General features: G+C 36.6%; 1 pseudogene across 2 annotated transcripts; it reads right to left on the bottom strand.

Annotated features, from left to right (window-relative positions):
• Positions 1-1,477: 1,477 nt before the first annotated feature.
• On the bottom strand, positions 1,478-17,969 carry LOC149566798 (scarecrow-like protein 21 pseudogene; annotated as a pseudogene). 2 transcript variants are annotated; one of them, XR_016362298.1, is made up of 2 exons: positions 17,354-17,969; positions 1,478-3,882 (listed from the first exon to the last, which is right to left on the bottom strand). The product of XR_016362298.1 is annotated as a scarecrow-like protein 21 pseudogene, transcript variant X1 (transcript). The 2 variants fall into 2 exon arrangements; XR_016362299.1 differs by lacking the exon at positions 17,354-17,969 and adding an exon at positions 14,169-14,679.
• Between the last annotated feature and the right edge of the window lie 954 nt (positions 17,970-18,923).

Genomic DNA, 18,923 nt, shown 5'->3' with positions numbered 1-18,923 from the left:
GTTGTGAAAGTGCACACCAATAACCAATAAAGATGTTACCATAATTTACATCCAAGTATTGTGAACATTAAGGAGGTTTTTGAAGGTTTTCCTTGGTTCCTTTCTAGTTTTGGGCAAACAACAAACTGTCAATAGTACAATTGGAACAATGGCAAGCCTACTACAAATACTCTGAGGGACCTGGCTAGAGGAGGTGCAACCAACCTGTTGTAATACTCCTGTCACTTAATCAACATGCTGCATTTAATTTGGCGAAGAATAATTAAAGATCAAAATGTACTTATTTATAATATTTTCCTGGGAAGTTCGTGGCAGCTGAGTTTTAGATTATAAATAAATAATAAAGAAGCTGTGAAGTGTTTCTAGAATGCAACAGATTCGTTACTATAATTTCATAAATTCTCTTCTAATAGATGTATAATGACGGCATCTCGGAGATGGTATTCTACTCTCTCCAATTGAATCAACAAATTGTTGGCATTCATTAGTCTCTCGTCCTCTTTGATGGATCCTAGAAGACAATGAAATGTACTCAAAATCACTCAAAATTAACTTCCTAGGCATAATATCATCAGCACGTTTACAAGGTTTGTCAACATGAGATGTAACTGTCAATAATCTGTTTAAAGCTGGCATAAGAATAATTAGTATTATGAACCCGATGATATCATACAATAAAATATGATAACATTGCACATGGAAGCAGCATATTTATATAAAAGAAAAGTTCTCTGTTCTACCTTTTCCACCAAAGTGCACATTTTTTTTATTGAAAAGACAATTAAGAGTGATATTAAAAAAGTGATTCGACAATATTATCTAGCTTTGGTATGCTCTTCTTTTTATTAAACTTGAAAATTGTTAGATAAGATGGTTTACTATTTGGATTTTTTTATGGAGGTTTAACCTTTTTTGCCTAGCCTCTTTGGTTAAGAACCACGGACTGAGGGGTATCCATTCTGCCAAAATCGCCCGGAGTATGATCCCGTCCTCATCCCCTTTAGACGTCGGGGACCTTGCACTAAGCAAGACTTGATACCTGGTAGGCTCTTTGTGAACCTTCCAACTTCACCAACAAGACCAAGGGCCCTTTATTTTTAACGAGTATTATGACATTTTAGAGTTTCACCTGCTTATTTGCAAGTTCAAAGGGAATGATTCAAATTTTAGTTTCATGATGGCAATCACCCTTAATTTCCCATACTAATTAAAGTTTGTTCAAGTCCCATGCAGATATCAACTGGTTAATCCATTATCATACATTTCTCACAATTAAGTACATGGAATTTTACCAGGATGTTTAAATTAGCTATCATACTTTTGTCCAGGAAGTATCACCATCGGTACCAATTTTGATTTCTAATTTTTGGCCATGACGCTAAGTCGTCAGGTTTGTTTAATTCAGAGTGAGTAGATCAAGGCCGATTTAAGGATGATTCAAAACAAGCATGGAAAAGATCTTGTGGGATGATGGGAATTGCCATTTTAATTGTAGTTCAGTACATATTTCTGGGAATAATCTTACACTACAAAATTTCAACCTCATCATTACAGCTTTGAGTGTCTTGTGGCTAAGCCACTCTCTCAATGCAAACATTTGTTGTCGCTACAATATGAGGTGAGTTTCTGAACATTTTTCAGCAGGTTTTGACCACAACACATCTATAATGATGGTTCTCACTCGTAGAGACCATGTTACACATCACAGACTACTTCCATGCTGAAGCAACAATCAAGTCTCGTTCTAACCATCCCAGATAGAGAGCATCATCCTTCTCTACCAGCCTGTAGTTCTCATTATAAGACTCTAAAAGAAATTTGATGGTGGCATTAACATGTGAGCTTAGAGGATAAGATTTAAATCCAGCCATGGTCAGACGGGATCTCCACTTCCCCCAAAGTTCATGTCTTTCTACCCGGTCAGCACCTTCACAGGCAATTACATTCACAATATCACGTGCTAGACAGTGTTCCTCAACACTAACACGATCTTTGCTTTCCCTTGGCAGAGTTACATCCAAAGATTCAAAAATAGCAGAATAATAACTCAAGGTTTCCACAAACCTGGGAAAGAAAGGTGCAGTATTAGTATTTGCTTCCTGCTCCACTAGTGTTACCACATTTGGAGCCAGATCTTTGACCATCCTTAAAATTCGGTCACGATGATTACTTGTGCTTACACTCTCATCGGGCATATGATGAAGATGTAAAGGGAAGTTTACAGCCAATGCTTCCCCAGGCCGAACATCAAGCATACTGGCATAAACATCAGCTCCAAATACAGGAAGAGCATGAAATTCGAAAGGGACTTGATAGGTCTCAGCAATCTTTGATAACCTCTGGCTAACCAACCACAATCCTTCACCTCGAGCATATTCTGCTACAGGGTCATCAACACCTGTAATCCGAATACGAGGTGCACCACCTGGTCTTGCTGCAAGTGCTTGAATTAATGTTACCCACTGGCTGCCTTGAGCGATCTGAAAGTCAATAATGTGCAGTCTGTCTTTGTCTCTGAATGCTTCTGCAATGGCACCATTTGCAGCCATATAACCAAATTTGAAATAAGGGCAAACTTCATAAAGAATTTGCATATAGGAAAGAAGTTCAGAACTGGTTGGATCTTTGCAATTTAACGATTTGTAAATCCTTACTCCTGAAGAATGCATCCTTGCTACAAGACCTTCCAGCATATATGCACCTAACCGTTCCATTGGATCCCCAAATATTGAAACAACTTTTCTCAACTCTGCAATCAATATTCGCACTTTCACCTGATGATTGCCAGCAACAGCCTCTGCACATTTGATGAGTAAACACTTTACATCCCCCTCTGCTTTCTCCAACACTTGGTCTTGTTCCCAAGGAGCACTTTTGGACGAACAAAACTCAGTTTTTGGTTCTGCTTCCTCCAATCTTTCTACCTTAATGCATTGATTCACATTAACAGGTTGCTGTTGCAGCTCCTCTGCTGCCATTGGCCTATCTGTACAATTTGTTTGTGGACAAACAGGATACAAACTTTGGTCAAAAATACCATTCATGTCACTTAAGCCCTGTAAACTCCACTCTGAATTTTCTGTAAGCATAGGACCTTCAGATACATTTTCCATATTTTTGGGATCGTTATTGTCAGCTCCCAATAGTTCAGTTGATAGTTGATCAAACAGGTGAGCCAAACTCATTGGCTGATCATTGCTGCTCTGGTGTCCTCTATCATGAGCAACTGCAGTCTCAGACTGGAAACACTGAGAATCCCAAGAATATGTTTGCGAAGTCTCAGATGAGATTGGGCTTGTAACAGTTGATGAACTTGGCATACATAAAGATCCCTCATGTGAATGTATGCTGTTATGCTGCAAAAATGGTTGAGTTTTGAAATGACAACCATTGTCTGAAGCATAAGTCTGGAGGAAATCATCAGTCAGTCGGTTATGACTGAAATTGAGGTTTGTACTTTGACTGGTATGAGGCAACCCATCAGATCCAGCCTCTTGAGGAGAACAAGGAGACATAGAAGAATACTGATAATTCATTCTTTCAGCCTCAACCACAAACTCACTTGTAATGGTGTCCACACTCAAGCAATGTTGCCTATCTACGTTAGCCGTAATTCTGTTGAATAAAATTTCAAAGATATCATATGAATATACTAGAACTGAGAGTGATTCCTCTGAGTTCTGTAGAGTATACACTCGTGTTTGCTGAGTTTTCTGGAGCAACTGTGATGCTTCCAGAGTAAAGAGAGTTAGTATTTTAATTGATCCAATTTTCCCTTCATAATTAATAGCATATGAATACCGAAGACTTTGCTTTCTGACAAATGTCACAAGTCGCTTTTCGCTAAGTTCTGTGCTGGGTGTTACTCCATTTTAATGCAATCTGCAAAAGGAAGGAAATAAATAGTTGATCAATAATCTCCTTATGCACTATTTAAATGTTAATTTAAATGAGATGCTATTATTCAGAATTATGTTTAAAACTAAACGTCATAAATATAAATGAATCTGTTATGTCAAGAACATCAATGAACAATTAGCTGCTTGTAAACAAAACAGAAGTTTGAACTGTTTATCAATTTTATTCAAGTAATGCATGTCAACTAAATTGGGATCGTGCATCTTATTTGTCTGTGAAAAATAATGCTTAACAATTTTAAAACTATTTATTAAGAATCCTAAAATTCCACGCATGGACAAAATACACTAAATCTCACATCTATATAATAAGCTACTAAGGACTAAAAATCCTCTTCAGGTTTTCAGTTTACTGAAACCTTCAACATATCAAACAAATGGATTAAGAAGATATCAATAACTCGCTTAAAATATGATGCTCGAAATTATTTCCCTTTTGTTTACAACAAATCTACATAATTTAGATTAGTTTCAATCAACTTGACAAAAAGATGTTTTAAGATACTATCGATCAGTTTTCCAAATTTTTGGCAGTGTTTGCTTATTTATTAACTCCTCAAATTCATTTTCGAGGCGCTAACCAATCCACCTTTTCCCACAATTGTTCATGTTTTCTTAAGATGAGGAAAGGATTGAAACAAATACCAAAGAACTAATCGTATAACCCATTGTAGACTGGATATCTGAATAGAGGTAGGCTCCTATGCATAGAGGAGAGTGTGCATTAAACAAAGAAGTGCAATTTAAATAGATAATTAAACTTGGCCTCTTGAATGGCATATAACGGCAAATTTCCAAATTCTGAAGCAAAAAATAGCAAAGGCTTCTTTGTTATATGATATGCATGATCATTTTATTCAAATAATTTCGTGAAGAAATATAATATGGAAAGAATTTTCATCAGATCACTTTTTCTCATCTGCACGTATGAGCAGTTGTTTATGGTAGCACGTATATATTGAGAGTAATAGTAAGTTTCAAAAAGGAGACAACTTCTAAAAATGAATGTGTGATGTCCCCATCTTTACCCTAACAATATGATAACAATAAATCACATTTGTGGTCAAGAGGCGACACACCTTGAGCACCTCCAGATATAGTGGCTAACTGTACATAGCAAGTAAGAGTTCAAGTAGATATTTTGAATCAATAGGCATCAAGTGTACTGGGGAAAATTGTGAAGTCAACAACAAGACGATTTTCTATTTAGCATCAAGGAGTGCATCAGAGAATGAGATATGCAAAGGAGTCAAGATCCAAGATGACAGATATTGATTATCTTCATCAAGACAACAGGGAAGAAGTAAAGTGCTCAAAGAAGATGTGGATATACTATCATAATGCATCCACCACACATGAAGAATATTCATATTGGTACCATCATGGTAACAATATTCATACAATGACAAGTTGATGAAGATAGAAAGAAACATGTCCAAACAAACATCATGATAACATTAAGTAAGCCAAAGAGATAAACAACATTTCACAGCAGAACCTTTATTGTGTTGACATTAAGGCCAAAGTTTGTTTATTAGTGACTCACACTTAGTCAATTAATAAAGCTGCTCTTGAGCTTATCTTTCAGTTTGCAGTGTTAACCAAGTGCTCCAGTTACTACTGAGTAATATAGTTGTTACCGAGTTCTGTACAATTGCTACCAAATTCCAGAATCTTTATACAGTTCATGACGAGCAATATCTACCCAGCTGTTCAGTGACAGTGCTAACTAAGCTTCATAGTATTAACCGAGTTGCACAATGTCAACCATGCTCTCCAGTATCTACCGAGCTTGCAGTATTAGCGATGAGAATCTAGTGTTGACCGAGCCATGGAGTGTCAACCAAGTGATTCAGTTTATACACCAAGTTTCACAGTGTTCACTGAGTCACACAAGTGTTGACCGAGTTCAAGCTACTTGGAAGTGATTAGTATGAACCGAGCTTCTACGTCTACCAAGTGCATGACAATGCCGATTGTTGACAATGGTTGCCAAATATCTAAACATCACCAAGTTTGTCTTCTGAACTCGAGTGTCAGCAGTTGGGCTGACTTTTTGATCTTGATGGAAACCTATGTTGTAGCCGACTTTGATGAATTGTGACTTGGATTGGTAAATATGTAATGAATTGCATCATATCCAAATAAGGAAGTATGAAGCAAATATGAAGAGCAGAAGTGTGATTTGAGAAGGCTACAAGTAGTATAAGGGACAACAAAGATTTATCTATCACAGCAAGGTGATCTTTACATTTCAAATGAATCTCAACCAGCAAATCAAGGTTGCAGATCAGAGATTAGCCATTGGTTCATCCTAATAGGTGTATCAGTTAAACCCTTTAACAGACTTAACAGTCTTTGACAAATCTCTTTACCGAATGCATACTTCATTGTATGTTTTATAAATCCTTTCACAAGGTGGACCTAGCAGTCCTTATTACTCCTAAAAAGGCAGATCATCAAAAGTGATCAATTATAAGTCTTAACAAACCAACTTTATGCTACAGTACTAAAGCTTGTGGGTATCATCCCCACCCCAGTTTTATTTTCTATTGGAAGGTTTCTGGGTCACCATATCTTGTGTCAAAATGTTATGAATGTTTTACTGCTTTCAGTAACCTTGCCTACCTCATATTTCCAACAATCGGTATCAAAGCATTATATTCTCACAGAAGAAGTTTAGCAGCTTGAGCAAAGATTAGAAGCAATGACGGTATACAGTCTAAATAAGGCTATTGACAATGAAAAGTTGGATCTTTAATTGGCTATTGGGCAACTGAAGAAAGCAAAGGAGCACTCTTAATCATTGAAATGAAAGAAAGATCTTGCAGTACAAATGAATGACAATCTCTACACTAAAGAAAGAATTAAAGATATCTATCCAAAAAGAAATTTAAATGAAGCTGATGAAGCAATCAAAGACCTATTAGATAAGAATTCCAATCTTCAAGAAGTTAGAAAGCTGAAAAGAGAACAAGACATCCAATCAGTAAGATTATGTGAAGTCATGGAAGAAAAAGACAAAGCCAAAGAAGAGATAGAAGAAAAGAACAATGAATTCAGCATCTATCCCTTCAGCAAGCACACTTCATTGATCAACTCACTAATGCAAATGAACTCATGAATCTCAGATCAGAAAATGAAATACTGCAGAATGATCTAAACACTGAAAAGCAAACTAGTGAAAGAATGTTGAAAGCAAACTAGTGAAAGAATGTTGAAATCTCAAGAAAGCACGAATTAGTTGAATGAACAAAGTCAGAACAAACACAAAGGCAAAGCAGGAATAGGATAAACAGAAGAAGGTGAATCATCCAAGCAAAGAGCTCAAAAGAATCAAAGGCCTACTTGTAATCATTGTGATAAGTTAGGTCATACATCAAACAAATGTTGGAGTAATAATCAAGCAAAATTAATGGAAAGTGTTACAGTTGCAATAAGCATGGTCATAGAGAAAATGAATGCAAGGAGCAACCTAAGTTTGAAGGTAAACGTCACAATTGCAAGAAACAAGGACACAAATCTTTTGAATGCAAAACCAAGATATTCAATCCAGCAGGACAGATTGTGAAAGCAATATTTGGATGGGACTACAATACATGGTATAGATGCTACTACTATGGAGAATTTGGGCACATTGGAGCAAATTGTGTAAAGCATCACATGAGGAAAAGAGACACCACTAGAAGATGTTTCATTTGTACAGTACTTGGACACCTTGCCAAGAACTATATGAACACCGAAAGAGTTGAAGATGAAAAGAAAGTCAGAGCTGACAATATCAAAAAACAAATGAAGTAGTAATGGGTGCCAAAGTCTCCTGAGAATGAAAGCTCAAGTCATGAAATAAATGTCACTCAAGAGTTGGGTGACTCAAGCATCTCAACTTGAACTCCCACAGGAATCACTGGAACTGCTTCAATTCTAGCCAACAAGAAGAAAAGATCCATATCAGCATTCAAGATGCACAAGGATCACCAGTGGTTGTGAAAATTCAAGACTTTACCAAGCGAGGTCGGGTCGCAAGACCTTGCCGAGCAAGGTCGGGTTACACTAAAGTATTGTGTGTGGACACTGAGTTGTTGAAGACTCTATCGAGTAATGTTGAGACTGTCGAGCTATGAATGTCTACCGAGTATTAAAAAACAAAACTGAGTGGAAGACAGTTTGTCACCAAGCGAGTGGTAGTACCAAAGCATTTATGGTGATTGAAAAGTGAAAATTTGTTAGATGGAAGAAAATTGAATTCATTTTTCATCATAAATTTTCGAGAGCTATTTGCGAAGAGTGATTTCTGTGCTTCCAAGCGATCTGTGTGTTTGTTGTTGGAAGAATTCTCGAAGTTTTTCGAAACCCTACAAGACCTTACCAAGCATGGCTTCTTCCAACAACAAAGCAAAGAAAGGATCAGAAATGTTGAATCGAGGAGCCGAATGCGAGCTTCCAGCATTCAAAATCAGTCCAGCAATTGCCGAATCACTTGACCCAGCAGGAGCACAATCACAAATCCCTTCCCAAGTATTACTCGTGCACAATATACGCTTGTATTATCACTGTTCTATTCAAGAGCTAGGCACACATGAAATGCATGAGGCATTGAATGAGTTAAGTGTGAGTGGCACTCTAAAACCCGAGCATCGACATTTGGAAGAAAAGGGCTTGACGCATATTTCGCATATGCCAAGGGATTTTCAAGCAAAATGGATAAGATTCATACTGAGTTGAGTTCACAATGAGAAGTTATGGTTGGATCAGCCCACTTTGATCACAAGGAAGATGATTCACCGAATCACCACACTTCCAATGTTAAACAAAGAAAAGGCGACCAAAACCCTAGGTCAGATTGAACTGGCAAAGAAAACTTTTGCCAAGTGGGATGGCAGAGGAATGAAGATAAGTGGAATCACAAACATAGAATTGAAGTTTGGAATTCATGTGATTGCCCACAAAATCTACAGCTCCAGTCATCTCAACAATGTGTCACATGAGGCAGTAGATTTGGCCCTCAAGGTGGTGAAAAACAATATGAAATTCGACCTTGCCGAGTTGTTATTGAATCATTTCAATAAGAACATGGAAAGCATCAGAAGTTCCAAGAACAATCTGTACAAGTTTAGTTCACTCATAATTTGTATATTTTTCTTTGTACAAAAATTCTTCTATTCTAAAGGCACAGTTGTATGGAGAAAAGATGTACCTATTCTATATCAGATTAATGAATACATAGCAGAGATGGGTGAAAATTTTGATAGTATAATGGATAACTACTTTGATACATTCAAAGAAAAGATGAATAATAGATATAGGATAACGAAGAAACTTGTAGAGGACTACAAAGATGATATATGTTTCATGGTAGACTGTGATAGAGTGTACATTCAAGCAATCAGACCAAGGGTGGCAAGTGTTAAGCCTCTTAAATATGAGGTTAACATTGATGATACAAAAGATATCATTGAGGCTCTGTTGAATGAGCCTGTGGATCCTAAGGCACCACATTTTAGAACTTATGAAGAAGCCAAGGCGAGGATAGAACTTGAAATTAAGCTTCCTCAAGCAGTTAACAAAGGAAGAAAGAGGATAGCAAAAATGAAACAAGCAAGTTCTACTCTCTTGCTGACAGAGGGAAAAGAAGATGAAGCAGAGGATGAAGCAGAAGAAACCAAGTCTGAGGAAGAATAACCTCTAAGAAAGAAAGCTAAGGTTATCATAACCAAACCTACTAAGTCATCCACTGCAATATTCACAAGGACACCAAAATTCAGGAAGAAATTGAAGGTAGGTGAGGAGGATGCCAAGCAAATTATTTTCAAAAGGCCGCCACCTACACTTCAAGAAAAATTAAAGGAATAGGAAGGAGGACCTAGAATGGCGAATTTCAAATCTCTCAGATATGAAACCAAGAATGCAGATGAGAAAAAGAAGATTGAGGACATGATGATGACAAAATTAGGAAAATGGAAGTACTCACCTGATCAGCTTGCACAGAAAATTCCTAATGAACTTATGCAAACAATCAAGCCTAGATGGGAGCATGCAAAGAAGACTGCAAAAGACATATCTGAACAGACTCTGAGGCAACTCATGCCAAGTCTCAGTGAAAAAGATGTGAAAGAATCTTTGAAGAAAAATGAAGAGAAGTTCACTCTCAAATTCAATACGTGTATGATATTGATAGAAGACATTGAATATGTAGTGAAGGCAGCCACAATACATGGAAAAACATTTACAATCTGCATCAACCTAGTGATTTTGTTGTTCATGTTAATGACAAAGATGACGATGATGATGAGGAAGAGGATGTGGAAACAAAGATGATGAAATAGATATGTAAATTTGGATGCTGAGGAGGAAGAACAGGAAGCAACTAGAGGAAGTCTTCCAAAGATTTAGAGTATTGAGGAAACTGACCCAGAAAAGATTGCAGCAGCAGTGATGGCCTCATTTCCTCACTCTCTAAGCAAAGCTTTAATGCCATCAAGCTTTGAGAAAGCTTCTACCGAATTGGTTGTTGTAACCACTGCAACACCAAGCACCAACCAATCTCTGCATCTGTTCAACTAAGTACTACATTGACTGAAGTGATCAGCACTTCATCTACCAAGCAGCAAGTACCTCCATCATCAAATTTGACAATGCAACAACAAGGTATTTCAAGTGTCAGTGTCATATCTACATTTGTTGCTAGCCCCTCAATTTCTACAATTGTTACAATTCCCAATGTGTCAATAACAAGTACAATGATAGTTGAGAATCAGTCTCAACCGAGTACTGAAGTATCAGACAAGGGTAAGAAAATTGTTTCTCCTACTCTGAAAGCAAAGGCTGAAGAAGAAGAAATAGATTTAGATGAGGACACTATGATTCCAAACTAGGATATCACTACCCTCACTACTGATAAGATGAACATCCTAGGGAAATTACTGAAGAAAAGAGCTAAGCAACAAAAGCTTAGAGAATAGAAAGGAAGGAAACCCAAGTGCTAGAAGATATAAAAGACATATTTGTGAATGCATTAAGTATAGAGGTTGATAGTACACAACATATTTTGAATCAATTAGCAGAAGTTGTCCAGAAATTCAATGAAGATATGAATGGACAAGATAAGTTGCTACAAAGAGCAAAAAGAAAAATTGAAAACGAAGTATTGAAACAAATGGCACAGAAAATTGCAATAAACCAAGTAGAATTGTCTACTATTCTTAGTTCATTGGAAACATCTGCAAATAATGTAACTTCATTATTTAGTAAGTTGTGTGATACATCTATCTTCACCCAAGGAATCAAGGAAAAATTATCTAAGATAGATGAAGACTTGAAGACAAGTGCACACCAATTGTCACTTGACCCAAGCTATAGTTCTGCTCACTATTAAAAGATCAAATATCTAACAAATTTGCGAGTAGAATTATTAAGGGAAGAAGCCAAGATCAAGGTCACACTTGTAGACATCCAAGGCATGATTCTTCCAAACATGGATGCATTGCAAAAACACATTGCACATGCCAAGACACTCATCAATAACAATAACTTCTCCATAGTTGATCACATGATGGAGTTGTCAGCAGAAGTGCAGAGTGCATTACATGCAAGCAAGGTGTTACAGGAAAATTGGGACAAGACAATGGCACTAATTTTGAAGGTGCATTCTAAATTCTTGTCACATTTTGGCATTAACATGTTGTATACACCTTTGGCATTTATGTCAAAAAAGGACAGAAGTATAATATAAGATGAATGTATATATGAAGTGTATTGGGGAGAAGTATAATATGAGATATATGTGTATAGAGGAGATATATGTATGGGGGAGCAGCATACTATTATACAAATACATGTATAGATAATCAGAAAACATCTTTTACAAAAGCAATTTTGAAAAATCTGAAAACAGAGTATGTTACCGAGTTGTAGACACAAAAAGGAGATAAAAGAATGTCTTGGACTTGAAATTCTGAGCATTTAGTTTTGGATTGATAAGTGTTTTTGTCACTAATGCCAACGGGAGAGATTGTTAACATTAAGGTCAAATTTTGTTTATTAGTGACTCACACTTAGTCAATTGGTTAAGCTACTACCGAGCTTATCTTTCAGTTTGCAGCAGAGTTCCTAGAATCACCACGAAATCGCCTGAATCGCCGGTTTGGTGATTCGATTCAAGCTAGGCGATTTTTTAAGAGTCGTGAATCAATTCAACCAATTTTTTCCCATGAATCGTCGATTCATGCAATTCATGGAAAAATTTCCCAAATCGGCAAAAAAATTTACAAAATTATTTTTAAAAGAAAATTTAAATTTAAAAAAACAAAAAAACTAAGAACCATAGCCACGCCTCTCACACAGTTGACTAAAATAGTAAATCATTCGCCTCCAGTAATGCATAGAACTATTAGTTTTCTACCCACCAAGGAAAGGATTCAAAATCTCCCCACAATGTCAGGATTTGACAACTCAGAAAGAGAAACATCTAAAGAATACGTACTCTTATACATGTGCAACAAATAAAATGGGATAATTACATCAGTGGTGTCATATAGAAGAACAATGAGGTCACATAGTTTTGAATTCATATGGACCACTAGAACATTGGATATTCAATCAAATAAGTTAATAACACTCTCCCATTCTTAGCAAATAGAATACATCTAGTATATCCAATTACATAAATCGGGCCTAGGACTAATATATTAATAATATGAGTTATATTCAATAAATGGTGCATGAAATAAGTTTTAAATTGTTCAAATCTCTAAATTTAAAGGGTTTTTTTAATTTGTCGCTTCATAGCCGATTCGATTCCGATTCATGGCTGATTCACGATTCGATTCGGCTTTGCCAATTCCGATTCTAGTTACTTTGGTTTGCAGTGCTAACCAAGTGCTCCAGTTACTATCGAGTAATATAGTTGTTACCGAGTTCTACAGTTGCTACCGAATTCCAAAATCTTTATATAGTTCATGACGAGCAGTATCTACCGAGCTGTTTAGTGACAATGCTAACCAAGCTTCACAGTATTACTGAGTTGCACTGTGTCAACCATGCTGTCTAGTATCTATTGAGCTTGCAGTATTATTGATGAGAATCTAGCGTTGATCAAGTCATAGAGTGTCAACCAAGTGATTCAGTTTATATACCGAGTTTTACAATGTTGACCAAGTTCAAGCTACTTGGAAGTGATTAGTATGAACTGAGCTTCTATGTCTACCGAGTGCATGATGATGCCAAGTGTTGACAATGGTTGTTGAGTATCAAAACATCACCGACTTTGTCTTCTAAACCCGAGTGTTAGCAGTTGGGCCGACTTTGTGATCTTGATGGAAACCTATGTTGTAGCCAACTTTGATGAATTGTGACTTGGATTGGTGTATATATAATGAATTGTTTCATATCCAAATAAGGAAGTATGAAGCAAATATGAAGAGTAGAAGTGCAAATTGAGAAGGCTACAAGCAATATAAGGGACAACAAAGATTTATCTATCACAGCAAGGTGATCTTTACATTTCAATGGAATCTCAACCAGAAAATCAGAGTTGCAGATCAAAGATCAACCATTGGTTCATCCTAACAGGTGTATCAGTTAAATCCTTTAACAGGGTAGACTTAACAGTCTTTGACAAATCTCTTTACCGAGTGCATACTTCATTGTATGTTTTGTCAATCCTTTCACAAGGTGGATCTAGCAATCCTTATTGCTCCTAACAAGGCAAATCATCAGAAGTGATCAATTATAAGCCTTAACAGGCCCACTTTATACTACAGTACTAAAGCTTGTGGGTATCATCCCCACCCTAATTTTAATTTCTATTTGGAAGGTTTTTGGGTCACCATATCTTGTGTCAAAGTGTTATGAATATTTTACTACTTTCATTCTTTCATGCATGCAATTAGATCAGAATATTATATGAAGGATTAATTGGTGAAATAAAATTTTACATTACAAAAGCATATCAGTAGATACAACAATTGTATATACTCATCCAAAATGAGTGCCTAATATTACTCTTGATGGATCAAACTAGCAGCAGGACAATACCATTGTAAATGCATATTAGCGATTGGAGATAAATCCAAACAATAGTATGACTCAGAGAAATAATGAATTAATCATGAGCATTCTTGAAAAAGACACTTACTCCTAGTTTCTCGGCATTTGAAAGAATCAAATAGAAAACCTTGTCAATAATAGTCTAGTAGAGCTTAATGGAGCAGTACAAGAAGGGATTTGCTAGAGGCATGCAAAGAGTCGTACCTGAAGGCCATGCCCCATTCTTTGCAGATGAGCTTCAGTACAGACCTGTTTAGTTTTGATGGAGCAGAGACCCCTGATAAGAAGAACCTCGGCCAAAACTCACCAACTACAGGAATCTGAGGTCAGAATGAGCAGATATTTTGAAAAAACACTAGTGAGAATCAATGTACACTTACGGTACATACACCCTTTCTCATTTGCAGCAGCATAATATTTCTAGCCTGCAAGTTTTTCACTCAACCTTCACTTGGCATGTATGTTGTGGATGATGCAACGAGGGAAATACTGCTAGAATTGAGATTAGAGCCTCACAGATCATCTAAATCTGGGAAAAACTCTAATCCATGGAGAGTGGACATATTGATTTCCTGAACGAATGAGTTCAGTTTGGAGCATCTTGAAGATCGAACAGTTCTGAGGCTAATAAAAGAGTTTGTGTATTTTGACACAGGGAGTACAAATAAGACACTTCAAAATTCAGTACCTGAAGTCATACCTGAAGGCCATGCCCCATTCTTTGCAGATGAGCTTCAGTACAGACCTGTTTAGTTTTGATGGAGCAGAGACCCCTGATAAGAAGAACCTCGGCCAAAACTCGCCAACTACAGGAATCTGAGGTCAGAATGAGCAGATATTTTGAAAAAACACTAGTGAGAATCAATGTACACTTACGGTACATACACCCTTTCTCAATTGCAGCAGCATAATATTTCTAGCCTGCAAGTTTTTCACTCAACCTTCACTTGGCATGTATGTTGTGGATAATGCAACGAGGGAAATAGTGCTAGAATTGAGATTAAAGCCTCACAGATCATCTAAATCTGGGAAAAACTCTAATCCATGGAGAGTGGACATATTGATTTCCTGAACGAATGAGTTCAGTTTGGAGCATCTTGAAGATCGAACAGTTCTGAGGCTAATAAAAGAGTTTGTGTATTTTGACACAGGGAGTACAAATAAGACACTTCAAAATTCAATAGTTGGAAATTTGACATATGCAAAGATAATAGCATCATTTTACATCAAGCTGCATCTAAAAATGTAGAAAGATAAACAGAGAAGAACAGGAAGGAAGGACCTTGATGTCCTAAAGATGTTTAATTAGGAAGCACCTACTAGATCATTCAGAAAACAAAAAGATGACTTCCCTTTCCTGTAAAATTCCTTTGAATCCCTAAAGGATTCTCAGTAATGAAATGTGTATATTCAACCCATTTCAATTAAATTAATCAATCTCGTGCACATACTGCTGCTTATTTTTTAGGACAGACAAGAAGATGTACTTGTAATAGCAGGGACAAAAGTTAGACTGCATAGAACTAGAAGATGACCTGTTAGCAATTATTTTCTTCTCCCACTAATCTATTGGTTTCAGGAATCTGCACTTGCTATGTGAATCAAATTATACAGGTATATAGTACTCGTGAGAGCTTGTTTTTAAATGCAAACTTGATGCACTTCATTACCATTTAGTTAATCACAGCAGTTGCAATATGGTTTTTTACAACCATAACAGCTTCTAATGCACAAATCCGACATTTGGAAATTTTTGACTAGTGGAACACTCATGTTCCTAAGTCAATTTATTCAGGGGTTGTCAAGAGCACGATCATTCTGCAGGTTGACACTGGTATGTGTGTAGTCCGTATCTATTCCCAGGTTTATTGTGTAAAAACATTTTGAATGTTATGCACACGTCCTTATATATGTGTTTGGTGACACATAATTACTAACAAAAGCTGCCTTTTAAGTGAGCAAAGGTCAGAAAATACTGATTGAAAGGTGGTGCTTCAACTCCATATGTAAACTACAGATCTAACCAGCACCTTGCCTAATATCATATAAAGTAAAAATCTGGACTGTGTTGGAAAAGTACTGGCCATGAAGACAAGTACTTACTTGAAGATAAATGAACCCCGAGTTTCACAGAAACTGAATTAAAGGAGCTCCAACTAGCATAGAGTCTATGACATATACAAGATGAAAACAACTGCAGACTAGGTAATTAGCAATGAGACTGGAGATCCAAGAAGACGTTCAATGGCGATGGTGATCGCTTGTAAGAAAGTTCCTTGAATTCAAATTAAAGTGGCACATAACTGCAGAGGACGTCTGGCGAGGTCCTGGTGTAAATATGCTGGGCAATTTCCAGCATAACCCTTCACAAATCTTTAAAGTGCAGTACAAGCTTACCACACACCACATTTAAGGTGGTCAATATCCCATCCAAGATTACCAAAGTAAAACAAGTTAACAACGAGTTAGAATGCACGGTCTTATAACAGTTTGCATTACTTGGAACAGCATATAACAAATTAGAAGGGACAGTTGTCAGCTGTAGATAGAAATGTGACTAAAATCATGCTTTTTGTTATTGAGGCAGACTTTGGTCATTTGAGTAATGCTAGTGTACTTACAGTTTAACGTGGCCAAGCCATATAGATAAGCTTTCGGCAATAGAGATGATTCCAATAAAACTTTTTTTCTGTGTTAAGCCCTCTGAATTTGGTAGGGTTTTAGAATTAAGGTACTTTTTTTCATAACAAATTTGTATGCGTTTTCAAATTAGAGTACTTTTGTTCATAACATATTTGTATGGGGCCTGGATATGCTCTTCAGTTTTGTTAACCTGTTTTGGCCGCTTGTGGACATAAAAATAATATATTCTATCTTTATTTCTCTAATCTCCTTATTGCACAAAGCACAAAATATAATATATATGATATAGGCAAGCAATTAATATAGATTTTAGCAGGGCATGTTTGAAATATGAGACCAAGGAAGCCCAATTCTTATATGTCTGTCCATTATACAATCCACTCCAATAAAGTTTAGGAGCATGGCCGTTTAACACACTTACTGCAACAGAAATAGATTCCAAACGGGTTTTGGTTGAAATACCAGAACACCAGATGCTCCTAAACAGAATTGTGGGTGCCTCTCTCAGGTCTGATGTGACAAAACTAGAACTCAATCTCAGCCATGCTAAAACCACACAAAAGAATGCAGCAAGCCTTCCATTCTAAAAACAAAAGAAAACAAAGAAACGCAAAGAAAAAAAAAAACTCAAAACGACAAACAAACAGAGACCCACTTCATCAGTCCAACTAGAAAATAAACCAGGAATTTCTTTTCCGTCTTCAGGCTTTTAAAAATTCCACTAAGAAAGACTATGGAACACCCACCAGAAAAATTGTCTTCGTTTCATCTCCAGCCTCTACATGGTTAGATTCCAAAAAGGATTTGCATGCTCAAACCAGCCGGGCAAAAAATTCTATGGCGGTAAATTTGTGAACCTTGTCAGTAGTATATGCAGGAAATTCATCAACATGAGAGATAATTGAACGGCATCCCACACGCGGTTCTGCCGGTGGCCCAGACAGCGGGCCCCGCTGATCTCCTTACATGGAAACTGGTACATTCGAATGTCTGCTATTTCGATCAGGCTTCCAATGGTATTTAATGATTTGATCAAACGCGGTTTAATAATTGATAAAGAAATGAAGTCGATCGAGGCTTTGAAATAAGATGGTCGGTAGTCAAATTTTGATTATATGAATGCCCTAAACATGGACATTCCTAGAAAGAGGAAGACTCGTTTATCCGACGTATCTCTGACCAATTTTGTTTGCTTAGCATATAGAGCATAGGAATCAGATATGCCCAAATTCCCTCTTCCGCCAGACATATGTGGATTCCACTAAAACCTGCACATGCCCGCAGATTAATCTTTGATATATTCCAGCATGCCATTGAAGATTTCAACTTGTGTCACTTTGCATCTGACAACAAATTTGACACCTAGTTTTTCAAAACGCACTTGTATCAAAGTAAATGAAATGCGAGCTCAAGGAAACCATTTAATGTTACAATAGAAATCATAGATTCATTCATGAGAGAGGGCTGGCACCAGCAAAAAAACACATCAATTTGGTTTAGGTTTTTGATGTGTGGTTCTTTAGTGTTTGGTTTTATAGGGTCACTAAATACCCTATATTATTCATTCTAGTTCATTCATAAAAATCTATATAAGAGTGTTGACATCAAGATATAAACACTTCAATTCAGTTTAAGTTTTTGATTTGTCGTTCTTTAGAATGTTTGGTCTTAAGAGTCAATTAAATACTTTCTATTATTCATTCATTTAACTAAGAGAAAGACATTACTAGTGGGTTGAGGCTCAATAACTATTCATTTATTGTCATAGTAACTCCTTAATAACCGTTGAGTGAAATAACCCCACATATACCAATAGTAGATCATTTATGTATCAATAGTTGATTTCTTTTGTTGCTTTTCTTAACTTTTTTTAATTCACAAATGGCCTGTTTGTGCACTACTATTGGAGATTGTGAATCGCAACTACAACATTTGTGAACCCCTACTAGGGCATTGTCCACAAAAATTGGTGACTTTAAACGAGTGAATATTAATGCAATGGTGGTCATGTCTTAGTCAACACTTTGTAATGACCACTTTTTGACCCTTTTGTGCATAATGAATGATACAATGCAATTTGTTAATACTTAGAAGTCGAGACCTTAGCTTTAAGCAGTTAAGTCACATACAAAGATTGATGCAGTCAAGGGAGGAGAAATTCCCAAAGGAGTTGTCCAACCTTATTGCTAAATCTCCACAACAAAAATGACAACACAAAATAATAAGCTCTAACAAATGAGTGAATATGATGTCCAATTATCATCATGTTGGCCTACAAGTGCATATTATAGGTTATTTAACATATATGCCTCGTTA

Source organism: Cupressus sempervirens, chromosome 3 (assembly GCF_028749045.1).
Source record: "Cupressus sempervirens isolate cs-2001-9-10 chromosome 3, ASM2874904v1, whole genome shotgun sequence".
In the NCBI taxonomy this organism is placed as follows: domain Eukaryota; kingdom Viridiplantae; phylum Streptophyta; class Pinopsida; order Cupressales; family Cupressaceae; genus Cupressus; species Cupressus sempervirens.
Note: the sequence above shows the minus strand (reverse complement) of the source record. Positions and strands in the feature narration are given on the sequence as shown.